The sequence below is a fragment of the Cupressus sempervirens genome, chromosome 8 (assembly GCF_028749045.1).
Source record: "Cupressus sempervirens isolate cs-2001-9-10 chromosome 8, ASM2874904v1, whole genome shotgun sequence".
Classification (NCBI taxonomy): domain Eukaryota; kingdom Viridiplantae; phylum Streptophyta; class Pinopsida; order Cupressales; family Cupressaceae; genus Cupressus; species Cupressus sempervirens.
Genome location: NC_143125.1, coordinates 537,597,428 through 537,615,854, shown reverse-complemented (window position 1 = coordinate 537,615,854; position 18,427 = coordinate 537,597,428).

The following is an 18,427-nucleotide window of genomic DNA, read 5'->3' as shown; positions in this document are numbered from 1 at the left end:
AACAAACTATTAATAAATAATAGTATAAATGGTTAACCTGATAGAGTTAATCTAGAAGAGATTAATTAATGATTGAAGTTTTGTAAAAGATATTAGTTTTTAGTTTGAAGTATGATTGATTCTTAATCAATTAATATTCATTGAGTTGTCAATATAATTATATTATGTGATTGAGATTTATCTTGAAATAACTATCATTAATATGAATAAATTAAGGAAACATGAGTATTCATAAAGAATGATGAATGTGATCTATTTAATAAGATATAGTTTGTCATTAAATAATAACAAGTTATTATTATTGAACTATGAATATAAATATCTGTGTACTAGATTATAGTTGACTTTTAGCTTACAAAATTATAGTTAGTTATTAGTCAACTGATATTAATTGAAACGTTGCTATGATTATGTAATTATTAATTCAATCAATCAATGAGAGTTAATTAGATTTAATTAACAATTAAGTTAAATAATAAAGATTTAATTGATATAATTATTTTAATAAGATTGTAGAAATATTGATATCAAGTTGATAGGTCTTATTCTTATGACTTGAATGATGACCTTAGATATTTAATGGTGAGACTTAGTATTATTGAATTGGAAACTATTAGATGTTAATAGGTCATGGATGGTGTACCTATGTTAATTGTTTGATTTAATTGATCATTTTAATAAAGTTATAATCTCTTATTCGAAGAATGATAATTGGTCCTCTTATAATATAATGAATAATGATCCTAAAGAAGTTGAAGGGTTAATCAATTAGAATATGGATCATGGTTAATTATAAAGGATAATTTAATTAAAGTTAATGATGATCAGTTTAGTGAATATTTATCCTTAAGTTATTCTTAGAATGTAATTCTTAATAATGGAAGGATAATGCTATCGGAGAACAAATGGGTTGACTTGTAGGTCAACTGATGAAACTTAAGACACTTGAAAATATACTTGCAAACAGAAAACTGGAAACTCCTACACATTATTCAACTATGTGAATTTAGTAAACCAAAACATGTGTCTGCATCGTGTATTCTATATACTTCTTGTTTTGGGTTTTTGGGTTAACTAGTGTTGACCAGTCCTAGGTTATTACCAGAGGCTCGGGGGTTATGAGATGTGATGGTATGTTAATTTTATTTGGTCTTGATCTTTATAAGCTCAACCATGGTAATGTGATCGTATGCTCTATGAAATGTTTGTATTCATTGATTGTTATTGTTCATCAGTCTTCATGTGTGAAGCTAAGAGGTATGTGTATGAGACACTTGAGCTAACCATATTTTTGAGTCATCGATCAGTTATCCTTAGATTATTTTCTAGTCGCCATGATGGGACTGAAATGTTGATTTATTTCTTAATGATGTCATGATGTGACATGTTTGACTCAACCATTTTGGAGTCTTCGATCAGTATGATTTTGAGATATTCTTGGTTGCTTGTTGAGAACCAATGGATATTGTGATTTATTTTGAGAAATATTTTGATTATTGAGAACCAATGGATACTTATGATTATCATTGATGCCTTCAGTTGCCAATAGAGAACTGTTGTGGTCATGATTTTCTATGGATGCTTTTCGGATGCTCATGGAGATTTGATGATTCTTATCTTGGTGATTTGATGATTCTTATTATGGATATTTGATGCTTTTATCATGGATATTTGATGATTCTTTTTATGGATTATTTTATGGATTTTCTTTACAGTCGCTTGTACAGGACTGTGGTGATTTTATAATTCCATGAGCTTAGGGTAGGTAATCTACTTGTAGTGTCGAAAAGTGGCTTGCAATGGGGGCCGAGGCCCTAAGTGGCTGCCAGGGTAACTGATTGTAAGTTTGGTTAATAAGTGATAACATTTACACACTAAATGGAGATTAAATGAACCTAAAAAGATAATTGTTTTGATGTTTTTGCCCATGCCTTGAGTGCTTGTACAGACTAGGATGGGAGTAGTGAGAATGCATGGTTGTGACTGTGCATTCTGTAGTATGCCTCGTCAGTATGAGAGGATACTAGTGGCCGCATGAGATCAGTATGGACCTGTGGAGTTTAGCTAACTGCCAAGGTAACTTGTACGTGATAATTGTGATGACACTTTCCCGCTTGCATAGTAGGTTTCCTACATGTCATTGTGTGCCTCTAAGAATTAGATGTCGATTTTGTGTGTGATTGGAACCTTTGAGTTAGTATACTTTTAGGATTCATAAAATTTTTATGCTATGTGTTATGGATATCATGTTTGGGACTTGAGATTATCTCCTCAGCACGGTGGGAGTGGACCACTTAGGTTCCACGTGATCGGGTGGTAGTGTATTTTCCCTCTTATCATTTGAGATCCGTCCGAGACATCGTGGCTGGAGTATCCTTGGTTGGTATTTATTTTTCATTATGTTCTTGGAGCAATATGATAGATAATATACCTTATGATGGATGTATTTACTGGTATGTTTCTAATATTGATGATTTGCTTTACTTTGCATATGTTAGTTGATGATTTATTATGCTTTACTTTGCATGTTAGTAAGATGTTTTAGGAGTGACATTCTTACTATGTTAATACCGATGATCTCTTCGGTGCTTTGGAATGTTACGCATGGAGGGATGGCTAGGATCCACGATGGTTTAATGATGCTATTTACGGTTGGGAGGAACCGTGCACTTAGTTATTTATGTTTGTGATATATGGTTATCTTTTGTGATGGATGTTTATATCTTTTGTGATGATGTATCATGTATGATATGTGGTTTCATTTATGTTATTGCATCATGGATTAATATTAGATGATGATGATGTATTTTATTTACTTGGATGTTTATTCTTTTAAGCTTTTCATACCCTGTGATATGTACAATGGATGATTGAGCTAAACTAAAATATAATTACAAAAGGACACTTGTATCTTGTTTAAGTACATTGGATGTATCATTGTTATTTCATAAGGATGGGATGTTAGATGAACAGTTAATTTAGATGTGATACAACATTAAGGGATCTTTAAAGAATGTAGCCTGTTATGTATATATGTTATGTTTATTTTCATTTGAATTATTGCTATTGCTTCTGCAAATGTTATGAATGGTTTTATCTTTCATGTTTAAAAAAAAAAAATTGTTTGGCAAAGTTAGTAAAATTCTTTAGATCCCTTGGAAGGGCATTACACTCCTGCACAAATATCCATTCTAGAACTCCTCACCACCTCACCCATCCACAAATAGATTTTGGAGACTACTCTTTTAGAGTCTCGTGTCCCTGAAAACATTAATGCATCCCAATTCACTGCCATTATTGGAAACATTGCTACACAACAACACCTTGTCTTCACAGACAAATATTTCCAAGGTCCTAACCAACACCACAATTTGTCACTCCACATTGAAGTCCTTATACATCGACATAAAATAAAAATGGTCCTGATGGATAATGGATCAGGTTTGCACCTTTGTACATTGAAGATGATTAATTTCTTGGGGCTTCCAGAGGACCTCCTAGATATCAATAAAAGGATAACAATCAAAACATATGATGAAAGAGAAAGAGAATCAAAAGGAGTTATCATGCTACTACTAAAGGTTGGGCCTGCTATCATAAACATTGAATGCCATGTCCTAGACTTGGATTTTCCATATAATATCTTGCTTGGTCGACCTTGGATGCACACACTCAAGGTGGTCCCATCTACATATAATCAATGCTTGAAATTTCCCTACCAAGGAAGAGAGGTCACAATTCCAGGCGATCCTTTGCCTTTTGCCTTTTGTAAAAGATTGAAAGGTGCACCAACAAATTTTTGTCCAATTAGTGAGTTTGCTATGGTTATGATCCGAGGGATATTTTCACCAAAAATTGAAGTATCTCCAAAACTTCAATAAATGGCATAAGTTTTAAGTCCTCAAAATTTTGCACCCAATGCAACTCAAACAGGCGGAAAAGGAGATCATACGCAAAAGTTATAGCCAGTCAAAGTTTGGTCAAACTAGGTATAGAGGTCGTCAAAAGGTGAAAATAAAATCATCTCAAAAGTGGTCAACAATGGATTTCAAATTAAAGATCTCGTCAAGAGCTTTCTAGCGGTGTTCGTTTTGTCAAAAATGGAGTTCGTATGCAAAAGATATGTTTGATTGAAGTTTGAGATGATGAGGTGGAAAAAAATAAATTAAGAAAAAATAAAAATAAATAAATAAATAAATATATATATAAATAAATAAATATATATATATATATATAGTGATTATTAAGCAGTGCCGAGTTTTGAACCCGCAACCACTGGCCCCTAAAGCCCAGCTGGTGGCTGTTACACCATTGGAAACCATTTGAAACAACCAATGTTTATTTTATTATTTTTAAACACCGCTAAATTGGGTTAAAAGAAAAAGGTTAGTGTGGTGGTTGGAACAACCGACCTCCATATAGTCTGCACCCTTTCAAAAGCATTTTACCATTGCGCCACACGGTTGGCTTAAGTCATATTTAGCATAGATGTTATTTAAAGTCTAATAAACCCATTTCCTCCTTGCCTAAATAAGGGAAATTATTAAATATTAACCCTTAAAAAGTGTATGAGGACAAATTTCAAAAATAGGAATGAATCTTATTTCGAAGATAGACTATTGTAAAGATCTAAATATGTAAAATCTTGTTTTGTCCTATTATTAGGCAAATATTTTGTATAAAAAGAGGGTTTAGGGGCCTTTTCAAGGCATGAAAATTAAGGGAGAAATGATGCATATGGTGAGAGAGATTTTGTGTATTTGGAGACTTAGTGATTTTTCCTGCACATAGAGGAATTTTGCTGCATGTGCTTGAAGGGAATTGTCACAAATCATTTGTATTGATTTATTGGAGTTAATCAGATTGGTCCCCCTATTGGAGCTAGACCCGGAGACGTAGTCCTTCTCAAACGAACTCCGAAATCAAATGTGTTGTGTCTCTATCTCTCTTTCTATCATCTCATTCCATGTTTTCTTATTTTCAATTACATTAATTTTTCTTTATTAAAGCTTTAAAATTAACTTTATGTAATTGGTTAACATTCTCTGTAATAGTCCTAGATCTTAGAAATCAGATCAAATTTGGTATCAGAGCTTTGTTGGACTAGTATTGTAGATTTGAATGTTAACAAGATCCAGGTTGAATCAAGGCGAAGGTGATCTTGAAGAATATAATGCTGAGATAGGAAAATGAAGAGATAATCCATTGTTTCAGATGGAAGATAAAGGTGGTGGACAAGGTTCAAAAGATCCAAATGTCCAAAAGACTCTCCAAAGTTTGCAAACAATGGTAGAAGTTTTGTTACAAGAAAGAGAAGAGAAGATGCAAAGGCGTGCAGCTTCTGATGACAAAGGGAAAAAGAAAGGCATTGATTGTGATCTTGATCATGAGCCTCCATCTCCTCCTCCTTCTCCCTCTTCTCCATCTCCCCCTTCTTCTCCTTCTTCTACGCATTCTAAGTCTTCTAATATTTTTAAGGGTGGACATAAGCCTTGAATAAAGTTGGATGTAAAATTTGACTTGCCAAAATATTGTGGGGGGTTAAATGCTGAGAAATTAGATGACTGGATTTAGCAAGTAGAAGTCTACTGTAGAGTCCAAAACCTTGTAGATGATGTTGATAGAATTCAGTTAGCCACTCTTTGGTTAGGCAGTGTAGCTCTAACTTTGTGGGAGAGTAGGACCTAGCATGAAACTTCACGACATGGTCAGTTAAATATGTCTTGGTCAGAATTTGTTAGTGCTTTAAAGAAGCAATTCTATCCCCTAGGCCATATGTAGTAGTTAATGATGAGCTAGCAACATTTTAGACAAGGGAAAGGTCAAACTGTCCAAGAATACACCCATGAGTTTCGTAAAAGGGCTATTTCATTAAATGTTCCATTGTATACCCAAGAGACTTTACTCAAGTATATATGTGGTCTTCATTCTTACCTAAGGCACTCTATTCTTGTCCTGAATCCTTGTGATTTGGATGAAGTATGTGTCTAGGCAACATATTTAGAGTCAAGAGGTAAGGGTACCTTCATTGATAAGTCTGGCAAAAAGTCATCTAAGTTTGAGGAAAAGTCCAAAGGCAAAGGGAAGGGTAAAAAGATAGCTATAGTAAAGAAAGAGGGTGAGAAACCCACATGCTCACATTGCAAGAAAGAAGGGCATGATGATTCTAAGTGCTGGAAGCTACATCCTGAAAAGGGGCCGAAGCGATTTGGTGGAAATAAAGGCAAATAAAAGACTGCCACTGTAGCTCAACAAGATCTTGCATTTGACTTTGGAGATGAAATAAAGATCGTTGCTACTAGGATCTAAGGTAAAGGAAAAGTTATTTCTCTTTCATTAGCTACTAGTTCTTGTAGCATAAGTGCAAATATAAGTGAAGATTCTTCTCCTAAGAATGATAAGAAAAGGAATGAATTATTTCACATTCGAGTTGTCATCAAGCAAAATAAGGTTGATACATTATTTGATACGTATTCTCAAGTTAATTTGATATCTGAGGAAATTGTTAAGAAGCTCAATCTAACTACAACACCTCATCCAAAGCCATATCCTCTTGGATGGGTTTGCAATGATGCACAATTACAAGTAACCAAGAAATGTAAGTTAAAATTTGCTATCACTGCAAACTTTGTAGATGAGGTAGAAGTTGATGTAGTCCCTTTAGATATTTGTGGTTTTGTACTTGGGAGTCCCTATTTGTATGATCAACAGGCTATCTTCTATAGGGGGGAAAATAAGTATCATTTGTTTAAAGACAATATTGAATACATTGTACGGGCACATAAGGTTAAAACTAATTTGGCATTATTCAATGATGGTCAAATGAAAAGGTTAGTCAACTCTAGTAAGAGCTGTGTGTTAATTTTTGTAAAAGCCAAAGAAGATGAAACATCTGAGGCATTTAAGGGATGTGATCCGAAACATAAAGCTGAATTGGTCAAAGTTGTTTCCTCCTATGATGACTTGTTTCAAGAACCAAAAGGATTGCCTCCTAAGAGAGAGATACAACATGAGATTTAGTTGCAGCAAGATGTGCCACTTCCTAATATCAACATGTACTGCTTATCAGTGCAGAATGAAGAAATTAAGAAGCAAGTTCAAGAGATAGTTGAGAAAGGAGTTATTCATCCTAGTACTTCTCCTTGTGGTTCTCCTATTGTGTTGGTTCCAAAGAAAGATGGGACTTGGAGAATGTACATTGACTACAGGGCTTTGAACAAGATAACGGTAAAGAATAGGTACCCTCTTCCCAGAATTGATGATTTACTTGATCAGTTGAAACATGCAATTTATTTTACTAAGCTAGACTTACATAGCGGATATCATCAGATAAGAATAGCAGAAAATGATATTTGGAAAACTGCTTTTAAGACAAAATAGGGATTTTATGAGTGGTTGGTTATGCCATTCGGGCTTTGTAATGCACTAGCTACATTCATGAGAGTCATGAATGATATCTTTCATCCTTTTATTGATAATTTTGTGATTATCTATCTAGATGATATTCTTGTATTTAGTAAGTCTTGGGATGATCATGTAATTCATGTAAAAAAAGTACTTGATGTATTGAGAAAAGAAAAACTCTATGTAAAGATGTCAAAATGCGAATTTGCAAAGACATCCTTAGTGTACTTAGGCTAAAGTAAACCCTTTGAAGGTTGAATGTATTGTAAAATGGCCTAAGCCAAGTACAGTTACAAAAGTCAGGAGTTTTTTTAGGTGCAGTTCAATACTGGAGAAAGTTCATTGCAAACTTCTCTAATATTGCATCACCATTGCACGCATTGTCCAGTACCAAGGCAACTTTTTAGTGGGGAGGTCCACAATAGAAGGCTTTTGACACTTTGAAGGAAAAGTTGAGCACCACACCAGTTCTGGCTTTCCTAGATTTACATCAACCATTTGAGATTGAGAAAAATGCAAGCGGGTTTTCCATGGGAGTTGTACTCATGCAAGGGGGTAAACGAGTCTGCTACCACTCTAAAACTTTTTCAGAAGTAGTAAGTAACTATCCTACTTATGATAAGGAACTTTATGCTTTAGTTCAGAGTGTTAAAAAATGGAAGCACTACTTAATGGGAAATGAAACTATAATCCACACTGATCACCAGCCACTACAATATTTGCACTCACAATCTAAGTTGTAACAAAGTAGGCATTTTAGGTGGATGGGTTTTCTACAACAGTTTCATTTGGTAATTAAGTATAAAAAGGGTTCCCATAAAAAAGTAGCAAATATGCTCTCTAGGCCTCCTATTAAGAATGCTTTGATAATCCTTTAGAATAGTTCTATGGTTCATGAAAGTTTTCAAGAATAATATGCTAATGATGAGGACTTTAAGGATATCTATGTAGCTTTAATCCAGGGTAAACATGTAGAAGAGAAAGATTACTATGTGCAGGATAATTTGTTGTACCACTTGGGAAAACTATACATTCCTAAAGATGAACATGCACATGTAATCCGTGAAGCACACACCTCTTTGATTGTAGGGCATTTCGGGGTAAGCAAGACATTAGCTCAATTGCAAAAAAATTGTTACTGGCCTCGTATGCAAGAAGCTATCACCAAATATATTAAAGGATGTGTAATGTGTGCAACCAACAAACCAAGTAATAGGAAATTGGGTTTGTACACACCATTACCTATACCATCCCGTCCATGGGAAAGTGTGTCTATGGACTTTGTGGGTGGTTTACCTATGTCTAGGAAGGGTCATGATTATTTGTATGTAGTAGTTGATCAATTCAGTAAAATGTGTATTTTAATGCCTTGTAAAAAGTAGGTCACTGCTGAACTGACTACTCATTTGTACTTTCAAAATGTATGGGTTCATTTTGGGTTACCTACTTCTATTGTATTGGATTGAGATTCTTGATTCTTAGGGGAATTTTGGTCATCTTTGTGGGGACTCACCAAGCTGAAGAAGAGTACAACCTTTGATCCACAGACTGACGGATAGACAGAGGTAGTGAACAGGACAGTTGTGCATCTGCTTAGAGGTTACTGTAGCAAGCATCCTAAGTTGTGGGATGAAAGTCTTCACTATGTGCAACACCCTTACAACCATGCAGCACACTCTTCTACGAAGAGGTCTCCTTTCGAGACTTGCTTCGAATATTTTTCAAAAACACCAATGGATTTTGCTTTTGGAAAGGATGACATCATCAATGGACACCATGATGCAGAAAGGGCTTTGAAGTTCATCCAGAAGGTCCAAGCAATCCATCAAGCAGTAGAAGCATAGTTGGAGCAAAGCCAAGAAAAATGCAAGGCTCGCCATGATAAGCATCACATTGATCATCAATTCCAAGTTGGTGATAGAGTTTGGTTACATATCAGTAAGGAAAGAATACAAAGTGAAGGAAGGAAGCTCAAGCCTATTAGGTATGGTCCTTTTGAAATCTTGGAAAAGATTGGTACTAATGTCTTGTGCCTTAATCTTCCTCCATACATGCAAATTTACTCAGTTTTCAACATTGAGAATCTGAAGTTGTATGAGCCTCCAATGATCTTGGATGAAGACATCAGTGTTTAGGTTTCATCAGTTGATGATCTTTCACCAGAGTATATGAAAAAATTGCTAGGAGATGTCATCCTTGATAGGAATGTTAGAACTTCATGAAGAGGACCAATTGAATACCTCTGAGTGGGATTGAAGGGGATGCATCCAAGTCAAGCAAGATGGATGGAGATTGGTAAAGTGAGGGAGAAATACCTTCACCTTCTTTTCGAGTAATCCAAACTTTCGGTGGTCCGAAAGCTTCTCAGTGGGGAGGCTTGATCTGGGGGATATTTTCAACAAAAATTGAAGTATCTCCAAAACTCGAATAAATGGCATAATTTTTAAGTCTTCAAAATTTTGCACCCAATGCAATTGGAACAGGTAGAAAAGGAGATCGTATGCAAAAGTTATAGCTAGTCAACGTTTGGTCAAACTAGGTATAGAGGTCATCAACAGGTGAAAATAAAATCATTTCAAAAGTGGTCAACAATGGATTTCAAATTGAAGATCTCGTCAAGAGCTTTCCAACGACATTCTTTTCATCAAAAATGGAGTTCGTATGCGAAAGATATGTTTGATTGAAGTTTGAGATGATGAGGTGGAAAAAAAAAAAAATTTAAAAAAAAATTTAAAAAAAATAAATTAAAAAAAAAAAAAAAAAAAAAAATATATATATATATATATATATATATATATATATATATATATATATAGTGATTATTAAGTAGTGCCGGGTTTTGAACCCGTGACCACTAGCCCCTAAAGCCCAGTCGATGGTCGTTACACCACCAGCAACCATTTGAAACATATACAATCGATGTTTATTTTATTATTTTTAAATGCTGCTAAATTGGGTTAAAAGCCAAAGGTTGATGCAGTGGTTGGAACCACCGACCTCCATATAGTCTGCACCCTTTCAAAAGCCTTTTACCATTGCGCCACGCAGTTGGCTTAAGTCATTTTTAGCATAGAGTTTATTTAAAGCCTAATAAATCTATTTCCTCCTTGCCTAAATAAGGGCAATTATTAAATATTAACCCTTAAAAAGGGTATGATGACAAATTTCAAAAATAGGAATGAATCTTATTTCGAAGATAGAATATTGTAAAGATCTAAATATGTAAAATCTTGTTTTTCCCTATTATTAGGCAAATATTTTGTATAAAAAGAGGGTTTAGGGGCCTTTTCAATGCATGAAAATTAAGGGAGAAATGATGCAAATGGTGAGAGAGATTTTGTGTATTTGGAGACTTAGTGATTTTTCCTACACATAGAGGAATTTTGCTGCGTGTGCTTGAAGGGAATTATCACAAATCATTTGTATTGATTTATTGGAGTTAATTGGATCGGTCCCCCTATTGGAGCTAGACTTGGAGACGTAGGACCCTTCTTGGACAAACTTCGAAATCAAATGTGTTGTGTCTCTATCTCTCTTTCTATCATCTCATTCAATGTTTTCTTATTTTCAATTACGTTAATTTTGCTTTATTAAAGCTTTAAAATTAACTTTATGTAATTGGTTAGCATTCTCTGTAATAGTCCTAGATCCTAGAAATTAGATCAAGTTATACCTAAATCTCTCACCATAATGAAATCACCTTCCACAACAATGCCAAAGTTATCCAATAATGATTCTAGGTCCCCTAAAGGAAAAGAGAAGGTCAAAGATACTCAAGTCACTACTACGGGGAAGAAGGTTACTTTTATTGACCTAGGAATAGGAGAGTATAAGTTTGAAAATGCTTTGTGTGTTGGACAACTACCACTCTCCCCCCGTTCCTTTGGAAAACCTTCACAACTACCACCTTCTGCAAATAAGGATACTATGCATGTTTTCAAAACAACATTTGAACATTGGGGTTCACTTAGTGATGAACACATGGAATCTAATATCCTAGATGGGCTATATTTTGATGGAAAAGATGAACCTGTGGTACCGATATCATGGGATATCATGGTACCGACCTTGGACCTAAAGAATATGGAATCAGATAACCCCTTGAGGCTAATAGTTATCCTAAAGGATGTGGTTTGGGCTCCATTAAACCCAAGGTGTCCTTTGCTGACAACTATTGTATGGTTGAACCTGATTCTAAGATAGAAGAGGAGGAATTCTTTGAAGTACCCTTCCAATACATTAAGGATGACCTAGATAACCATGTTCATGCCATTACCATAGCCGACCTTTTGTCCACTGACCTACCTCTCACCAACTTTGACATGATAGACTAGGACCTTCAAGACACACCACTAGCTCTTGATATTTGTAACTCTAACGAAGTAGTGATGGCACTCTTTGGCCTTAAGAATCTCCAAGATTATGAACATGAGATCCAATACAATGAAGAAGCCTACTTTGGTAGCCAAGTCAAATCTCTTAGTCATAAAAGTGAAAAAGAAAAAGAAAATAGAAAAATAGAAGAAATTTCCTCTAGTGAAAACTCTTTTAGAGTGCTTTTGGATGAAGAAGAAGATAAAATAAAGGACGCATTTTCTGGTGAAAACCTCTTAGAGGTGCTAGAAGAGGGAGAAGTTGACTTGCCATTTAGATCTTTACCACTAGAAAAGTCATCTATATTGAATGAGGACACAATTCCAATCAATTTGGGTATAGAGGATAATCCACAAATCACCTACATTGCAGCTACCTTAAGTCCTGAAGAACAAAAGGCAATGATTGAATTATTATAAAAGGGAAAAAAAAAATTTGCGTGGACGATATATGGATTGGTGGAAATGTTTACAATGTCTGTGTAGTGCTCTAGTCAAAACATCTCATGTTGGTTTACTTTACTAGTGAAGTTCTGTTGTTTAGAGTGCAACATTGTTGTTTGTTTATTTTTGGTTGACTCAATTTATTTTAATGATTTAATTCATGAGTTTTTTAATTTGGGTATTATTTAGTGGATGAATTAAAAGATTAATATTAGTCTTGTTATGGTGTATTGTGCTTTGATCGAGTTATGTGGATTGAAGAGTGTTTTAGGGATGACTTGTTAACGTGCTTAAATGGTTTTTTGTATGGTTCATTTGTGTAGACCTTGGAATTTTTTGTGAAGATTGTGATTTGATGAAATCATTTGTGGAGGTCATTTATGATGTGCATGGGTCCCTTTTATCTCTTGGGGTGGACCATTTTAGATGTAATTCTTTGAGGTAGGTTGACATTGTGCTAAAGTTTGTTAGCTCTATTGTGGCCTACCTAGTTTTAATTTAAATTTTGATTGACCAAATTGACACACACATGCGCATACATGTACACATGCTCACGTGTATACACATGCACACACATGCACATATACAAATAGACCCACCCATACCCACGTCCACAAACATGCCCACACCTGTAAACACACGTAGATGCACGCACACACACACATCGACACTTTAGAGGGTTCAATGCATAAGGCTTGTGAAAAATGATGAATTCACTAGTTTGGATTATAACTTTTCAAAAGTCTGTGAAATAGTGATTTCACTGGGTTTCACAGATTTTTGAAAAGTCATAATCCAAACTAGCGAAGTCATCACTTTTTTGTGAGCCTTATGCTTTGAACTGTCTAAACTGTGTGTGTGTGTGTGAAAAGGTGAAAATAGTTTCATTGAGTTTTTAAAAGGGCAAATCATTAAATAACTTAAAGTACTTAGATGATGTAACAAGTTGGGTGATTTACGAAGTGAATGTATGTGTGAAAAGTTATGGATTGTAAATACGAAATGAAAATAAATGAATAGGTTTGTCAAAAATGAGTATTTTCATTATTAAACATGCAAGTGAAGTTGAGATACAAGCTAGTGATGAAGGTTTGAAGGTATCCTTGACAAGTTCTAGAAAATAGTAAGTTCTAATTTCTCTAACTCTGGGTACACTTTATTGGATAAAATGCTTGTGAAGAAAGACACTAGTGTTAAGGAATTAAAAGAAGTACCCACAAAGAAATTGATTCAAAAGATGATATTGGAAAGGTTCACTAGTTTTTCTGGAGGTCAAATGAGTATTTTTGTTGATGAATTTGAGAATTGTAGAGATGCTAATCTTCCATTACATGGTAGATCTTTGTTTTGGTATTTCTATGTAAACAAAGATAAAAAGGAACCTAGGGACAATTGATGGAGATTAGATCTAGGAAAATTTGTGGTACCAAATGTGTTTGTAGATACAAAGCTTAACGACAATATAGCCAATCATTATGAACCAACCACTAGGATTGTAAGGAAAATGGATGGTATGCCACTACTAGTCATCACAAAATGTTGTATAGAAAAATGCTTTGGATTGGGCATCCAAGCCCTTACAAAAATTGATAGGCAACACTTTAATAATGAATATCATAAAACCATGGAGTTTGGTAGATACAAGGAAATCACACATTTCATATACATGGGCCACAATAACATAATTATGTATATTGATCATATGCGTCCTCACTCTACTAAATCCTTTATGCATGTTTTCAAGTACACTTTTTATGCATGGTCATAATAGTTTGGAGAGGATTAGCGTCAGAGAATTTTGTTTGACTACATGTAAATGTGTATGAAAATCCAAAACTCCCACACATATCTGGAGTTTGATTTTGGCAGTGAGATTGAGAAAATCCTTCACAATCAATTGGTTGGATGGAAGACTAGTAAGCACTTCAAGAATTATTCCTTGCTATGTTATGAATTCTCAATCAAAATGTCAATCAATTTAGAAATTCTATGAAGTTGGCTACAATTTTTGAGGAGGGCATTAAAGAACTCATTCAGCTTTGGTGCCCACTTTGGGATACACATGCAAGGGATGGTGATTTCATATTATTCAGGGATGTATATGTGCAATGGATAGTAAGGGTTCTTAGGGGAACTATCACAAGGTTTCCATAGCCATTTAAGGATATGTAAAGACCCAAAGAATGTTTGGTTGATAAAGGTTGTGAATACAACTTGGGTGATTGGATTCTCTATCCAAAATATTCATTGATAAGGCTATATGGCTGTATACAACCACCTTTTAGACTTCATTTCTTTGTCCCTAAAAGATTAGGTTTCTCAAAGTTTATGTGGCAGTTATTATGCATTGAGAAAGATATTATTCATCCAAGAAGGAAGGGTAACATGATGCCTCACTTTATATCATTTGATGGATATACAACTAGATAAAGTAAGATCCAAGAAGTTGAAGAAGTCATTATGAATAAATTTTGGTTGATTAGTGATAAAAGCAGAGATTATGATCCTGAGGGGCGCATTAAAACTATAAAAGCAAGGTATGCTTATCAGCTAAATATTCAAGATGAAATTGTGATGACTTACAAGAAGCATACCAAAGGTTGAACAAATGGAGTGTTTTGAATAAGATAGAAAGCCAAAGGTTTGCCTTGTTTTCAGTCTGAAGAAGATATTGGAATATTTATGATTGAGAATTGTATTAAAGATTTTGAAAAGTGATACCAAGAATATGTCAAGCAAGAAAAGGGAAAGAAGGTTGAGCATACATCTCCTCCTCCACTTAAAAACCAAAAGAAGAAAGTTGAGTTTGGCAGGTTCAAGTTCGAATTCTCCTAGGCTTAAATTCCATGAAGAAGGAACTAGCACCCCCTTGGTGGCATATGATGATTTAGATGATGAAGGATCAACATAAATTGTTAATATTCTTAGAAACATTAATGTAGGTAAAAATGTTGAGGCATTAGAGCCACCTCCAAAGTTTTCTGTATAGGAACATGACTACTATGCTCAGACTATGGATAACATGACCCAATTGACACTAAAAATGAGAGGGAGGCCATTTTTCTTAGATTCATTGAACAAGATTTTTTTACTAAAACACAAGAATTCAAGGAATTCTCAATTAAATATAAAATGAGGACTTTGAGGATTGAAGGAGCAAAAGACTTGAAGGTGTTGATGAGCCTCACCATGGCTCAATTCTCTAGAAAATGATGGATGAGTTGTACTAGGATGTCATTTCATGTATTGGTGAGGAGGCTAGAGAAATGGTAAGATAGAGTGAAATCTTGATTCTACCCGGTTTAACATTAAAGGTGTCATTTCTACTAGATCAAGTGAGGAAGCAAGAAAATTCAACATTTGTGTTAGAATTTGAATCATTGGAGAAAGTAGAAGGGACAAGGGATGATCCCAAATCAGAAACTTTTTCCACTTGGGTTACATTCAAAGGAAATAAACCTAAAACAATCAACATACTGTAAGGAAAAGAAGGGATGGCCCTCATGCGAACTGTAGACAACACAAACCCTATGCTTGTTGCATCACAAGTGACACATCAGTTTATCTTTAACCAAGCTTAGATTAAAGATATGAAAGAAACCATCATATAATTTCAAAGGAGAGAAATGGACATGAATTTAATGATAAATAAAATGCATGTGAAAACTAGGAGGTTGGAGAAAAGACTACATGATTTAAAATTTGGTGTGAATACTCAAGCTATTACGGTTCACAAAGCTATAGAAGTTGATGTTAAAGAAAATTAGGACAAAGAGGTAACCTTAGAGGTTGATCATAAAGATTGCACTTCGAAGGTATAGAAAAAGATTCTTGTCTATAGGGTAGATCTTATATTGCCCAAATGTGATGAGGTGTTCACAGGGTTTAATAGCATATGTAATATATGGATTTCTTTGTTAAGGTAAAATACATGCTTTCTGAGATGGAAAGGAAGTGGGGTCCCTCAAGGTTTGAATTGAACAAACTCTTTGAAGTTACGAAAAGGGATCCAAATGCTGCTGCACAGATTAAGGCCACCACTAATTTCATTTACATTGTTTATAAAGAATCTAAGTTACATAAATCAAGATATCCAAGTTTGAGGAAAAGATAAAGGTGACTACTTCCATTGATCATCCATGTTTTCCCATCAAGAATGAAGAGGGTAAAGTCAAACAATTAGAAGAATGGAGATAAAACTTTGTAATGTTGCCCCATGCATTAATAACCAAGTTCAAGGAGGAACATAGTTTTGAAATGGATTTGTTCCATAGGGTATTGAACAAAATGATTGTTGTGAAGGCCACATGTACAAAGCTTGTAACAGATGTGAAAATTGCTCGAGGGAAGAGGTGTGTAGATTTATAAGCTTTTGATTAAATAGTTCAAAAAATTTTGTGGCCCATGCATGCCTAGATTTCCAAGTGGATCTAAGTCTACCCAAGGGTTCTTGAAGATTCTCTTGAAGAGGTAGTGGTTGTTGAAGAGATGGAAGAGACTTAAACAATTTTTTAGATTTTCAAGTATTATGCAGTTATAATTTTAGTTAGTAGTTAGTTATATTTGTGAATGGTTTTGAAGCTATGTCACACTTTTTCAAAATCCCTATTTAATAAGAAACAATTTCAAAATATGATAAGATACACATGATATGATGTTGCTTTAAAGAATAAACAATATGAAGTAATTTTCCATTTTATGCAATTACTTGTTACGGACATGCAGTGAAACTACTCTATTGTATTTCCGTATGATTGAAGTTAATATAATGATGACTCCTCTATATCTATGATGACATGTGGTATCCTAATTACTAATGTTCTTCATTGTCCCTCGAGATTATACTATTGTTTTGATGGATTAGAGTAATGCATGAATTTGATTTATTAGATATTTTTGTACCGAGTTATGGTATTTGTCTAATTGGTCTCCTTTGATTATGGTTAAATAGAATTATACTAGGGATTGCATTTATTTCTTATATATCCAATGGTTGATGGGGTGCACACTACCTTTTGAGATTTAATGATAAGATTATGTGGGGTTGACTCTATATTGGCCAAATGGAATAAAGTCTGGTCTTTGTATGTACACTTGTAGACTGATGAAATTCTATCCACAAGTATTACATAAGTTCATTTCTAACAGTTCATTCACACTTAAAACATTTTTACATTCTGATTTGTCCTTGAGAATTACTTGCTACCTGTGGAGTATCAATTATAAAGTCTAAATTATTAATCTTTATGCTTTCCTTAAGGAACATTGATATAGGTACAACCACCCAAGTTTTTGTTTTGATCGATAAGATGCTAAAGTTTAAGATTAATTATTATGCGTTGTGGTTAACTATTATTTATTAAGTTCAAGTAGACTCAAACCCAAGACCTCCCCACATAAGAGGCTCACAGTTTACCATTGTGTTGTTGGGAGAGAAAATTTAGAACTAGAGCAAAAGAATTGATGAAATTTTTTGGAAGGTTTGGATTTGCATTCATTTATAGATTGTTTTTTATTTTAGCTTATATTTGGAGGTAGGATTCACAAACGCATTACATAATTCTATTTGAAAGATCTGTCTACTTTGTGTTTTGCTATGTGTTTTCAAAATAGTATTGATTTTTTATTTTGATTTTTGGATGAATAATAATGTTGTGGATTTTTGGGAAAGAAAACTTGATTAAGAAAAAATGTAGAAAATCCACATTAAATTTATAGGAGATTGGACAACTCTAATTTTTATATTCATCTAGAAAATCCTATATCATTTGTGATAAATTAGAAATAGAAAATTTATAGTTCTAGCGTAGAATATAATGAAGAAAACTTGAATCGAGAAACTCTTCTATTAAAAATAGCAAAAATAATAATGCATGAAACCTATTAAAATCTCAAGTTCTTCTTGAGGAAACCTATATGAAAAGGAATTAGAAAATATGAATATTCATCCAATTTGGAGTTTGAATTAAAATTTATTGATAAAAAATTTATAAAATTATACTAATTTGAAAGTTAAAGACCAACTAAACACTTTTATGAAAATAAAACTATGTAGAATTCAATATTTGAAATTTATTTGTGCGTGTGTTTGTCTTCCAAAAAGATAAATGAATTTATATTTTTAGAACTATATGATACCATTTTTTTATTTTTTTATTTGTTATAAATAAATGTAAATATGTGTTTTTGATTCAGGAGTTTTTAGT